Consider the following 14,857-nt stretch of genomic DNA (forward strand, 5'->3'; position numbering starts at 1 on the left):
GGGCATAATACAGTTAGAATTCCTTCTGATGGCTTTTCCATACAGATTATCTTCCTGAGGTTTGTCTCCAGGTTGAGTCAGTGCCTGTTGTTTAAGGGATACGTGGCAGCTAAAATCTCTCACTTTCACTGACTCACAGGGATGCTCCCCCATAGAAAGTCTGCACTTTTTCCTGCCATTAGATGGCTTCCCTCAATCTTCGTTCTGCTTTGCAGCAGTCTCTTTGTTTTTAAGTTGAGACTACGGGTCTGCACAGGTGTCTTGGAGACTTCTGCCCTCCTCAGTCCTCAGCTGTTCCTGCTCCACTTAGGCGAGCAGCTGGGCCCACTGAGGCCATGTTCCAGACGTTCTCCAGCATGTCTCTGCACAGCATTTGCTGAGCAGGGTCCAGCATTGCCCACACATCCGGGAAGAAGTCCACAGCCGCCTCCTCAAAGGTTACCGGGTCCTTGACCAGGCGGTCAGCAGCCAGGGAGCCACTGCTTCCTCCTCCGTATTCCCCTCCTGGAGACAGGTTAGTTCTTGAAAATGTTCCCTCTGAAGGAGATAAGAACAGCAGTTGTCACCAATTTATGTGGTGATGGTACTGGAGATCCCAGCCAGGGTGGGAAGGCTGGAGCTGCTCTTAGGTCCCAGATAACCGGGAAAGCAGCTCCGCTCCGGGGAGTCCTTCCACTTCCTGTCAGGGTTCAGAGGAGTGGGAAGCCCCGGGGCACCAAGGAGCACCTGAGGCTGCAGCTGCCCTCCAGGATCTAGGCAGAGAGGTCCTGCTATCCTCCTGTGGGGAGAACAGAATGCCAAGTCTTTTGGCCTAACCACTGCCTTCTGTCCTGGCCGGCCTCGTCTCGCTCTACTCACCCACCTCCACCCTCCACTCTGCTATCGCTCGCTAGATTCACCTGAGCACACCAGGCCTGTCAGTTTCCACTAACTTGCAGTACTAACCCTCTCGCATCCAGGCAGACTGACAGCTGTGTCTTCTGCTTGCAATAACCTCCATCCACTCTTGAATGCCTGGAGAACTTTCCCTCAAACGTCCCTCCTCCTATGAAACCTTCTAGGAGTCATCCCACTGGTTCACCAAGAAAATTAGTCATTCTACTCTGCAGGGTCATTGATTTTTGCTCATTACCCTCAGTTTTGAAGGGTTTTGAATGAAAAACTGATAGGTTCTTGTCTTTCACACTAGGCTGAGACTTCTTGAGAAGAACAACTGTGCTTCATTAATCTTGAAACACTATTAACCTAACACAAGGTCAGGTACATTGATACCCCCTAAACAGCAGACAAAAACCTGAAGAATTCTTGGTGATTTCAAATAAGATATCTTACTGAGTATGCTGTTCTGGATGACAACAGGGGATAAAGTAAGAACCAATCATGACACGAAGTAGACTGGAGGTGTGACAAGCTACCTCCACAGGCCCAGATGGAAATAAAGCCATTATTTGTCTGTTCTATCATTATGAGACCTGGAAGGAACCTCTTTGAGCCTCAAAGAGGTAGCATCTCATAGAAGTTGAAAACATAGATGCTGCAGCCAGTTCAAGTTCAAACCTTAGTTCTCCCATGGAATAGTGCCATAACCTTGGGTAAGTTATGTGACTTCTCCAAGCCTCAGTTCTCTCGCCTGTAAAATGGGAATAATATTGGTACCTAATGGGCGCCTTTGCAACTACTTAGAAAACAATTGGTTTTCTCTTCTGTACAAGTGTTTATTATTAAAGGGCTATATAATATATGTACCTATCCTATAAGTATCCATGACCTTCCCGAGGATGCAGAAGAAATATAACCCTATTATATTTATATGACTCCTTATATGGTTATTGTCCTCTAAAAATTGCAAATTACCCATAATCAAATTAAATTATCACTCCTGAATTCTGGATAAACCTCATTCCTACATTTCACTATTTCAACTTTTGGTATGCTTATTTGTTTTGTTGTTGTTTGCTTGCTTAAATTGGGCTTCATGAAAGAAAATGTGGCTATGAAACCATTTTTACAGCTCTGCAGAGGTCGGACTTTATCATGATCAATTTTTACACCTCTTGAGAGCTAACTAAGCCTTTTTGAACTCTTCAAATGGGAACTGACTTCAGATACTGACAGATGTGCAAACCACCATGAAGATAAGGATCTAACAACAGGCAGTTTTCTATTTTCTTCCTGTAAAACAAGACTTTCCTTTATTAAAAAAAATAGCTTACTAAATGTCTCCTAATGTAAGATCAGAGGAAACAGAAGAGTTAGAGGGTTAAAAAGGCAGTAGATTCTGGTCTACAGAGTTGTTTCAAGGACAGCAATTAATTTCCTTCATAGTTCCCATCACACACTCTGATTCAGTTAAAATATTACTATGAGGCTTGTTACTGATCCAACAGGCAATTCAGTGTTAACTGGAGAATGAAGAAGACAGATGTAACTTATTTTTCTGTTAATCTAAGTGATACTTGGTATTGTTTGAATGAGATACTTATTTTCAAGAGTCCTTACACTCTGTGATTTTAATCATTTGACCAAAAATTCTTAGGAACTGGAGGGTAATCTGTGACCTTTTTTTCAGGGAAAGAAATGTGGCCAAAATAGTTCTCTACATCTCTGTGTTGGGCAAGTATGCATACTCTATTTTATTTACTCATTTTAAAGGATGACATTTTAATACCTTTCCTTGGCTTGAGAGTTAGGAATCAATATGCATGTGATTAGAAAACATTAGAAATATAGGGACTAGAACTGAAATGACTGCTCTCGGGCCACAAATAAACTAATGGCCTGGTTCTTTAATTCAAATGCAACCTTCATTCTCTGCTTAATGATTGAAATGTTCCTTTGAAACTAAATTTATTTTTACTCTATTTTCAAGGTGATCAATGATTAGGATTTTATTTTTAGTCTGCCAAAATTTTCCTTTCACATGCAACTGACTACACCCTGCAATAGTGACACTTTCATTGATAAGGTCTATTTTCTATTAAGAACTAAGAGGGAAATACTGTGTGTATAAGTTGGTAAATAAAAGAAACAAGTGACTTTGGTGGAGTAATCTAAAACAAAAACAGAATTTTAAGGGATAAGCAGGAAGATAGAATACCCCTTTCTGACTCCAATATGATGAAGCCAGCCCATACCTACAAACAGCACAGGGAGTTCCGAAAAATTTATCGCCTTGGCCCTTTGTTCCCCAAATTTGACCAAGTCGGTTCTCGCTTCCCTGCTTTACTACTTACTCTGAGCTTTCCTAGTACCTCAGTTTCCCATGATCCTCTGCCCCACCCCACACACTTTTATACTTCACTGCCTTCATTAACTTCATATCTCGGGCCTCGTTTTCTACCCTACCATTCATCAACCCTCCAGTGGAGACTCACTGACTGAACTCTTACAACAGGATACAACTTGCATCTGTTCTGTGTGAGCTGAGTGTTGCCACAACTAAGAGACTGTCTCCCCAGCCCCAGGGGATATACCAGCTGAATCAGCCCACCCCATTCACTCAAGTTACAGGGGAGGGAGGTTGAAGGTTGATTATCTAAGTTTGTAAGGGGCCATAATTGCAAAGGTAAGAATGACACAAGAAAGGAGAAATATGAGCTTAGAAAAGGAAACAAAAATTATCAACACATACCACTTACTACTGATAAACTCAAATGGCATGTCTAGTTTTTACTTAAAATTAGTAAAAAAAAAAAAGACATAAAGAATTTAGAGAAGATGCAGAGTCCCACAAATATTTCAATGTATTTTGACACTTTCTGAATCTGTATTACATCTGGGGAAAAATCATCTAACACAGCTAATATTTTCTACTCCATAATTTCCCAGGTGCTCCCCAAGCAAAATCTAAGAATTCTAAAAGTCCTACTTCTCTTTGCTCAATTTCATTTATATTGCTTAATATTATATTATTTTTCCTGATTATTAAGTGAATGCAAAAGAGCACTTATAATATGTACAAAATATATAATGGATACTCAGCTGCCACTTGTCCCTAACTTCAGAGACCAATGGAGCAAGCCGTTCTGATGCTCCTGTGTGCTGGCCTGCAGTCCCCACTCCACTACTGTGTGTCTCGCAGCTTTGCTCCCAAGAATTTTGTGTTTACTTATCCCACACCGCCTTTACAATTTTATCACATATGGTTGTATCATGACCATGTCGTAATTGGTGTTGCACTATTCAAACTTTACACAAATGGCATGGTTCTTCTAAAAATTGTTTATTTATTTCAAAATAATGACTGATACAGGCTGACTCATGCAGCTGAAACACACTAATTTTCAGGCCTGAATTTGGATATAAAGGGTATAAATATAGGGTATAAATATACCCTAGGGTATAAATATACCCACCGTCAGTTCAGCTAGACATTTGGGTTACTTAAAATTTTTGCAATTACAAACATTGCAGACTTCCGCCAAGATGGAGGCGTAGGTGGAAACATTGTGCCTTCTCACACAACCAAGTTTAAAGACGACAAAGTTTTAGTAACAAAAAATGCAGCCAAAACACAGAAAGTTGAACTGTACAGAAGTCCAACAACAACGAACCTTTCAGTCAGACCAGTAAGAGGGGCAGAGCCAGCAGCGGAGCAGGGTCGGGCAGGAAAGAGCCACCGGACCAACCCAGGTGCACAACCCAGGTGCGCAACCCAGGCTCACAGGCAGCCATGGGCGGATCCCAGGTGTGGAGTAGCAACAAGCGGACCCACTGAGGGCACAAGGCAGCTGGCTGACCGGGGTCACACATTTGCGTGCAGATAAACCAGTGAGGACAAGCAGTGAGACAGACCACGCAGGCCCCAGCGGCAGGAGGCAGCAGAGGGGACCCCTATTGCCCCACTCTGACCCGCCCCCATATACAGCATCACAACCCAGCAACCTGGGTGGCCCCGCCCTGGTGAACACCTAAGGCTCCGCTCCTCATACATAACAGGCGTGAAGAGACCAAAAGTGGCTCAAGAAGAACTCAAAGCCCCACAGCCCATAACTCTAAGCGACAAAGAAATAGCCAAACTTTCAAATGCACAGTTCAAAACACTGGTGATCAGGATCCTCACAGAACTGGTTGATTTTAGTCACAAATTAGAGGAACACGTGAAGGCTAAACTAATTGAAATGACAGGAAATGCGCAGGTAACCAATAGTAATGGAAAGGAAACTGGGACTCAAATCAAGGGAATGAACCAGAAGGAAGAAAAAAATGACCGAACAGAAAAATATGAAGAAACAAGAATTCAAAAAAAATGAGGAGAGGCTTAGGAACTTCAGGACATCTTGAAATGCTCCAACATCCGAATTATAGGGGTACCAGAAGGGGAAGAGGAACAGCCATGAGTGGAACGCTTATTTGAACAAATAATAAAGGAGAATTTCCCCAATCTGGCAAAGGCAATAGACTTCCAGGAAATCCAGGAAGCTCAGAAAGTCCCAAAGAAGTTGGATCCAAGAAGGAACACACCAAGGCACATCATCATTACATTAGCCAAGATTAAAATGGAGAGAATCCTAGAAGCAGCAAGAGATAAGGGGACAGTTACCTACAAAGGAGTTCCCATCAGACTGTCAGCAGATTTCTCAAAAGAGACCTTACAGGGAAGAAGGGGCTGGAAAGAGGTATTCCAAGTCATGAAATCCAAAGACCTACATCCAAGATTGCTCTATCCAGCAAAGCTTTCATTTAGAATTAAAGGGCAGATAAAGTGCTTCTCAGATAAGACCAAATTCAAGGAGTTCATCATCACCAAGCCCTTATTATATGAAATGTTAAAGGGACTTATCTAAGAAAAAGAAGATAAAAACTATGAACAGTGAAAGGACAGCAAACTCACAGTTATTAAGAACCACACCTAAAACAAAAGCAAACTAAGAGGACAGCTAGATCAGGAGCAGAACCATAGAAATGAAGATCATATGGAGGGTTAGCAACATGGGAGTGGGAGAAGAAGGGGAAGAAGGGGGAGAAGGTACAGAAAATAAGTAACATAGACGGTAGGTAGAAAATAGATGGGGGCAGCAAGAATAGTAGGGGAAATATAGAATCTAAAGAACTTGAGACATGTGGTCATAAACTAAAGGGGGGGAATGGTGGAGGAGGGGTATACAGGGTGGAGGGGAATGAAGGGAGTGGAATAGAACAACTGTAATGGCATAATCAATCAAATATATTCTAAAAAAAAACATTGCAGGCAAACATTTTTGGTTCACATGTGTGAGAGTTTCTCTTAGGCATGTGCCTAGGAGTGGCACAGTCTTTAAACAGACAAGATAGTGCCCTGGCTGGTGTAGCTCAGTGGATTGAGTGCAGGCTGCAAACTAAAGGGTCACCGATTTGATTCCCAGTCAGGGCACATACCTGGGTTGCAGGCCAAGTCCCCCCCAGTGGGAGACATGTGAGAGGCAACCACACATTGATGTTTCTCACCCTCTCTCATTTCTCCTTCCCTTCCACTCTCCCTAAATGAATAAATAAAATCTTTAAAATAAATAAACAAAAAAACAAGATAGTATCAACTAGTTTACCAAAAGAGTTTTGTCAACCTATTCTGTCAATCACTGAGAAATATGTTGTTAATACAATCCACAGTAATGGTGGATTTGACAAATTCTACTTGTAGTTTTGGTGGGTTATTTAGGGAGTTGTGTCTCTGTGTACATCTGTCTGTGCATGTGTCTTTAAGCTCACAGAAACTTTTTTAATTGAATTTATTGGGTGACATTGGTTAATAAAATTATATAGGTGTCAGGTATACATTCTATAGTACCTCATCTATATACTGCATAGTGTGTTCTTCATCCCAAATCAAATTTCCTTCCATCACTATTTATCCCCCCTTTCCTTCCTCTAACTCCCACCATCCCCCCTTCCCTGTGGTAATCACCATAGTGCTGTCTATGTCTAAATATTGGGTGTTTTTTCTTTGCTTAACCCCTTAACCTTCTTCACCCACCCCAGAAGCCCCTTCCCCTCTGACAGCTGTCAGTCTTTTCTCTGTGTCCATGAGTCTGTTTCTGTGTCATTTGTTAATTTATTTTGCTCATTAGATTCTACATCTAAGTGAAATCATATGGTACTTGTCTTTCCCTGACTGGCTTATTTCATTTAGCATAATGCTCTCCAGTTCCATCCATGCTGTCACAATAGGTAAGGTTTCCTTCTTCGTTAAGAACTATTACTGTTAGGTAGCAGCTAGGAATGAGCAGTCAGAGGGGGAATAAAGCCAGGACCCTCACCATTACAATCTAACAAAGAACTTAATACAAGAGACTAGGAGCGAAAGAAAGACATGTCTTACCAAGGAACTCAGCAGTCATAGTGACTTGATAAGATTGCTGGGTGTCCTGAGCATTAGGAGCAAAATAGCACAGGAGGAAAACAGAGTCCTTGAGACCATACTGAGAAAAAGAGCTTCTGCAACAATGTTACTAAGATTGCCAGGTGTCCTGAAGTCACAAGCAACAAACGAGCAAGAGTTCTACAGGAAGTGCCAGGGGGCAGGTGGGGGACAGATAGAGGGTCTGGTCCTTGAGATTCCATGCTGGGAAAGGGAGCTTCTGTAATAATTTTACTAAGACAAAGAGCCTTTACTCAGAAAGAAAGCCTGTGTAGCTGTACATTATTCCCAGAGGGGAAGAGGGGAGAACCTAGAAGCCAGCTGAGGTATATAATCCTGGAACCTCAATAGTTGGGTACCCACTTGTAGCTTTTGATCAAGTGTATAAATAAACCTGCTGTCTCATTTCCACTATATGTGTTTGTCTCCCACTTGAATTTGTGTCTTGTGAGTGAGACAAGAGCCAACACAGGAAGGGAGCCTCTTGACTCAGGTCTGTCTCTCCCCATCGGTAACATGGCAACCTTGCTAGCAACTTAAAATCAGAGTCCAGCAGACGCAGCACCTGCTCCAGTGCCTTTGGTAGGGTAATGATATGGGTGGAATAACTTACAGCTTTACCTTGAACATTTCACCTGCATGTCAGTATGGCATGCTTTAGTATGATATTGATATGTTATAGAATTACATTTTTAAGATTTTGTTATAAAAGAGCTTGTAATTAAAAAGGGGCATTATTTGTACCAGACCACATATTATTGTTAAATAGTGATTTCTTAACATGTTTCTAGTAGTGCATCATTTGAACTTCGAATCTAAAGTTGTTTGGTGTGATAAAATAGTTTAATATTTTTTGTTACTATGAGCTTTTTATATCATTTTTTAAGCCTTTTACTTCCAATGGTTCATGCCCTTCTGTTTCATGTAGGTATCTTGTAAATGAAAGGCTCGGGCCAGATCCCCAGCCCACCAGACTGCGCATGACCCAGTCAGGCCAGCTTCCAACCCTCTGGACTACCCATGACTCAGTTGTCCTGACTCAGTTGATAGCGTGAAGCTTAACTGAACACCCCCCCACACACACACACACAATAGACACCTGGCACCAGCCACAATGGACAGTGCCCAGACTGACCCTCCTACTCCTAGGAACAGCTCGGCCCTTTACCTAACCCATTGTCCTAGCTCACATCCTGGAACCCTGAGGCCCCCACCTGGAGGAACAAGAAACTAACCCCTCCCCTATACCCCCACAAACCTCACTCCTGCCTTCCCCCAGAGCTGAAGTCCACCCAACTCAGCCTGCCTATCAGTGCAGCATCAAAAAAAAGGCACTTGGATCAGACTACCTGGCTCCCCCCACCTCTATTTCTTCCTCATTTCTAACAGTAAACAACCTATATTTAAGTACTTTTATATAATCTAAAATATTTGCTGTTTAACCAGATTTTAATCATTGTGCAATTATTATTTCCTCCATTTCAATCTTCATTTTTTCATTTATTTTTACATATTTAAATATGCTATTTATATCTGCCCTTTCCTTCTCCTCCCCACCCCCATTTTGCTTATTTTCATATTCTTTGTTTATTATCTCTGTTGTCTTTGTTTTCTATTTCACTGATTTTTTTTTTTCTCTTATACCTGTCATTTCCTTCCTCCTCCTCTCTTTTGATTAACATTCTTCTTCTTTTGTTAGGATCTTAAGTTGCTCACTTGGCTAGCTCTTTCACTGTCAACTTCTACTTTTCTCCAATATAACATTTAAAGCTAAAAATTTTTCTCAAATAAATTATTTTTATTGCCTCCCTCAAGTTTAATTTAAAAGCTTTGTCTTTCACTGCTTAGCATTTAGTTTTATATCCATTATACCTTTTCCTTGATTTATGGGTAATTCAAAAATTTATTTTAATTTCTAAATATTAAGAAATATTTATTTATCCTTCTAAACTCTGACTTAATCATATTTTGTGGTCAGAGGTTTTGGCCAGAATAATAACTTTGCAATTTGATAAAAACTTGTCTCATAGCCCAGTGCGTAACCAATTTTTATATTTGCCACATTTATGAAAACTTTGGAAAAATCTATGTTCTTTAATGTTGAATATAGAGCATTGTGCAGTCTATTTAATCGAGTTTGCACCTATCGACCTAATCTATATAGAGTCTGCTTTTCTCATGTCTGTCTTTCCTGTCAGTGGTGAGAGGCATGTAATCCCTCACTATACTGGTAGTGGGCTTGTCAGTGCACCTAAATTTTGAGATCATTTTATAAGTTGCACAGATAATTATAATCATTATATTTTTCTAATTAAACAAAAGTTTCTCACTGTGTTGTGACATTCTATATATGTTAAGATTTTGCCTTAAAATTTTTTTCTGAGATCAAAACAGCCACAACAGGCTTCTTTTCTTAGTAATTGTCTGATAAACCTTCCTCCTAAGCTTTAGATTTATCTGTTCTAAATAACATTTATCTGAATGATTTATTAGTTTACAATCTCTGTCATTCAACTGGTGAGCTAAGTCTGTTACATTTATTATAATTAGCGCATATTTGAACCTTTTCCTACCATATTTTATTTTGTGTCTCATTTGTTCCTTTCCTTTTTTCCTGTTTTCTTGCCTTTTTAAATTGAGTTTTTAGTCTCTTGTTCTTTAATGCACTTTTTAATATATTTATTTGGAATTTATATACTCTTTCTGTTCTTTTAGTGAGTACCCTTAACATTTCAGCATGCTTGCTTAACATAACAAAGCCTAACATTAAACTACCCCTGAACAATAAAAAAGAGTTTGAAATATGTCAGGACTAGCTAGCTCCATCCCCAATTTATATATTACCAGACACTGTTGTCATTATTTCATTCAGATGACGTTTGTTTGAATTGTTCAAAGTATTTTTTTCTTTCGTTTCTGTGATTCCTTTTTCTTTTTCTTGAAAATTGTCTTTAGATTTGGAGGTTTAATAAGCACAAATATCTCAGTAGCAGGATCTTTCTCTATGTCTTTAGTAGAATATATTTTACATCATCTACATCATTTTTAATTATAAAAATATTTGTTGTTTTCATTGCTTTAAGTAGAAGTATTATTTAGGATAGCTGGTCTTTAATCCCTGCCAGAAATGAAAAAAGCAAGTCAAAAACCTTAAATATTTGTAAAATGTGACCTAAAGAAGTAAATTGAAAAAAAATTAACTTTTTATCGTAATAATTATCATCTTTCACTTGAAAAGATAATCCACCTTAACAGAGCTTTTGTTTTGGGCAGTGGGGGTGGTTTTAGAGTATATTTTATTATGCTATTATAGTTTTCCCAATTTTTCCCCCTTTATCCTTCCTCCGCCCTGCACCCCCCAACCCTCCAGCATTCCACCCCTCTCCCTTAGTTCATGTCCATGGGTTATACTTATAAGTTCTTTGAATTCTGTTTCCTATACCATTTTTGACCTCTCTCCATCTATTTTATGCCTACCAATTATGCTTCTTACTCCCTGTACCTTTCCCCCAACTTTTTCCCTCTCCCTCCCCACTGAAAACCCTCCATGTTATCTCCATTTCTCTGATTCTGTTCCTCTTCTAGTTATCTGCTTAATTTTTGTTTTCCTCGTTTTTCTTTTTTTTTAAGTTCATCTGTTGATAGTTGTGAGTTTGTTGTCATTTTACTGTTCATAGTTTTTTATCTTCTTCAATTTCTTAGATAAGTCAGTCCCCTTATCAGCACCCCCATTTTATATAATAAGGACTTGGTGATGATAAACTCCTTTAACTTGACCTTATCTGGAAAGCACTGTATCTGCCTTTTCATTCTAAATGAAAGCTTTTTTGGATAGAGTGTTCTTGGATATAAGTCCTTCCCTTTCATGACTTTGAATACTTCTTTCCAGCCCCTTCTTGCCTACAAGGTTTCTTTTGAGAAATTAGCTGATAGTCTTACGGGAACTGCTTTATAGGTAACTTTCTCCTTTTCTCTTGCTATTTTTAAGATTCTCTCCATATCTTTAATCTTGGGTAACTTAATGATGATGTGCCTTGGTGTGTTCCTCTTTGGGTCCAACTTCTTTGGGACTCTCTGGGCTTCCTGGACTTTGTGGAAGTCTATTTCCTTTGCCAGATTGAGGAAGTTTTCCTTAATTATTTGTTCAAATAAGCTTTCAATTTCTTGCTCTCGCTCTCTTCTGGCATCCCTATAGTTCGGATATTGGAATGTTTCAAGTTGTCCCAGAGGTTCCTAAGCTTCTCTTCATTTTTTTGAATTCTTATTTCTTCATTCTGTTCCGGTTGGACGATTATTTCTTCCTTTGGTTCCAAATTGTTGACTGAGTCCTGATTTCCTTCCTGCCACTGCTGGCTTCCCGAATATTTTGCTTTATTTCATTTTGGGTATCTTTCATTTTTCGACCAAGCTCAATCAGTTCTGTGAGCACTTCGATTACCAGGACTTTAAATTCTCCATCAGATAGGTTGGCTATCTCCTCATCACTTAGCTTTCTTTCTGAAGCTTTGTTTTATTCTTTCATTTGGGCTGTATTTCTTTGTCTCCATGTATCTGTTAAGTGGTGAGGGATCCAGCAACCCCCACCATAGTTCACAGTCAGCTCTGAGTCTCAGTTTCCCATTCAGCCAGCCCTGCCCACACAATCTGCTGCCTCATGAGAGTTCTCGCTGTCTACCTGTCTTACTGGTCTGGTTGTTATGGTTTACTGTTTCCTTAATTCTTTGGTTGTCAGAGTTCCATGCAGTTTGGTTTTCTGGCACTTCTGGTTGTTTACTGATTTTAGATTGGTTGTTATCCTCCTTTTGGTTGTGCAAAGAAGTGAAAGGTTTCTACCTACTCCTCCATTTTGGCAAAAACCCCTAGAGCTTGTGTTTTGAATTAGAAACATTTGAATATCTCTAGCTCCATTACATGCCTTGTTTTCCAGGTGGCTGGTGGCAAAACATCCCTGAACTGACAGAGAACAATTATTCCCATGGCCTTGAAACAGAGCCTCGGTAATTGGCCCAAATTGAACACTGCAGCCATGTGTTTGGCTTCCTCAGCACAGCTCAGCCAACCAAGTTCTCCATCTTGATGGGTTATTCCCTCCAACGGAAGAAAGCTTATTTCTTATAATTTATTCATTGGAAAGAGAGAGAAACATGATTTGTTTTTGTTCCACTTATTTATGCATCCATTGGTTGCTTCTCTTTGTGTCCTGATGGGAGACCAAACCCACAACCTTGGTAGATCAGGACAATGCTCTAACCAACTGAGCTACCAGACCAGGGCAAGCTGATTTTTATCCTTAACTTTATAATAATAATTCATATATAGAAATATAGCTGATAAATATAAATAGGACTAAACCAGACAAACACCATTTCTATCATCAATATAATAACTGACACAGACAAGGATCATCATTACATACCACAAATTGTTGGGTGAAAGGCTTAAGGATAACAAGACATTCACATATTCTGTCATAGCATCCTAATCAAATGCAAAGAAAAAACTACATTTTACAATATAGAGATTTCACATTTAAAATTTTAATCAGGTAAAGGTGTCAACCAATTTGGTGTCAACCTGATATCACTCACTTCAGTGTGATGCAATAAAAAATACCAACATGATCTATGTGGTATCTTGCAAAAAAACATTCAGCCTGAACCTAATCTTGAGGGGAAAAATTCAAAATTCAAACTATGGGACATTCTATAGGACATTTTTATGTTCTTCAAAAAAAGTGAATGTCATTAAAAAACAAACAGAAAAAGGCAAGCGGAGTGTCCGGAGTTAAAACACTTAAGTGATATAAAAACCAAATGTAATGCAAGAATTTTGACTGGATCTTCAATTTTAAAAAATCCCATGTGATTTCACTTATATGTAGAATGTTAAAAATAGAAGAAGCAAACTAACAAAACAAAAACAGACTCATAGATACATAGAACAAATTGATGGTTGCCAGAGGAGAGAGGATTGAAGGATATATAAAAAAATGAAAAGGTTTAAGAGGGACAAACTTCCAGTTATAAACTAAATAAGCCATGGGAACATAATACACAGAACAGGGAATATAGTCAATAGTATCATAATAAATCTGCACACTGACAGATGGTTATTAGATTTACTGTGGTGATCACATAGTAAGATACACAAATATCAAATCACTATGATGTACACCTGAAACTAATATAATATTGTATGCCATCTAACTTTAAGTAGCTATATGAGACACTTCCCCAGTATGGACAGTATACATTAGGTAATGTTACCAATTTAATATTTGAGGTATGAGATTGGCATCGTAGTATATAAGAGAATGTCCTTACTCTTAGGACTTACAAGCTGAATAGTCGAGAGTGAAATGTTGTGATGGTTTCAACTTAGAATAAGAGAGGGAGAGAGATGGAGCAGGGGAAAGAAAGAGGGATAGACAGCAAATGTGGCGAAATATTTACATTTGTATGAAGGATGTATATGTCCATTTTCCTTAGTCTTAAAATTTTTCGACATAAAAAATTGGAAATAATGTAGAAGATGATCTATCCATTCTTCTCCCTTCACACACACACACACACACACACACACACACACACACACAAATCTAATCCTGAAATGTAACCTAAGACATTTAGTTAGAATACATTTCATAGTGAAAGCTGATAAACACTGAAACAAATATCTAAACAAGTTGGGGAAACTCCTTGGGGGCAGATTTTAAAACTTAGGTTGGGTGTGTGAGTGTCTAGAATGACTGGATATTACAATCACTCAAGCTAAATGGTTGGCTGAAGACTAATACCTCAATGTCCCCACTTACTTAGGATTTTCTGATTATTAATTTACTCCAAGGACATTTATTAGCTTATAATTAGTTGAGAATTCAACAGAACAATACAGCAAAATAATGTATTATTGAAGGTCTTTGAAACTATCCTCAGGCTTCAAAATGCCGGTCAGCGCACTGATGCGATAGACCAGGGTGTCAAACACCAGGGGTCTCATTTTCACCAGGGGCCACATCAGCCTTGCAGTTACTTTCACAGGGCCAAATGTAATTTCAACTCCTTAACAGTTAAGGAGTAGTTACATTTATACAGTTCTGAAATTATTTTTGCCCTTTGAAGGCAATCATGAGGCTGATGTGACCCCCAGTAAAAATGAGTTTGACACTCCTGCAATAGACTCTGAGAAGTAAAATTGTGTTAGTATTCAGCATCTCATAGAGCAGTTTAACGTAGAAGCCAATTGTAACACCAAAGAATTATGGAAATAAAATTTTCCACAAGCCTAAAATCAATTTCTGGCCAATCTGGAATGTAGGACCAATTTATGCTAAATATATTGTTAGCTAAGAATGTATTTTAGTATGCACATTGTGCCCTCTTTGAAGAACCTGAGAATTTTAAAGTTGACTCAGGATTTTTTCCCTGAATACTGTCAATATGTTAGAAATCATAAAAGCTCTTGAGGAAAACAAATATTTTACAAACATATACATTTGTGAAAGAATGAGATGATTACAAT

Source organism: Artibeus jamaicensis, unplaced genomic scaffold, assembly GCF_021234435.1.
Source record: "Artibeus jamaicensis isolate MK-2021 breed Jamaican fruit bat unplaced genomic scaffold, CSHL_Jam_final contig_465, whole genome shotgun sequence".
Lineage (NCBI taxonomy): Eukaryota > Metazoa > Chordata > Mammalia > Chiroptera > Phyllostomidae > Artibeus > Artibeus jamaicensis.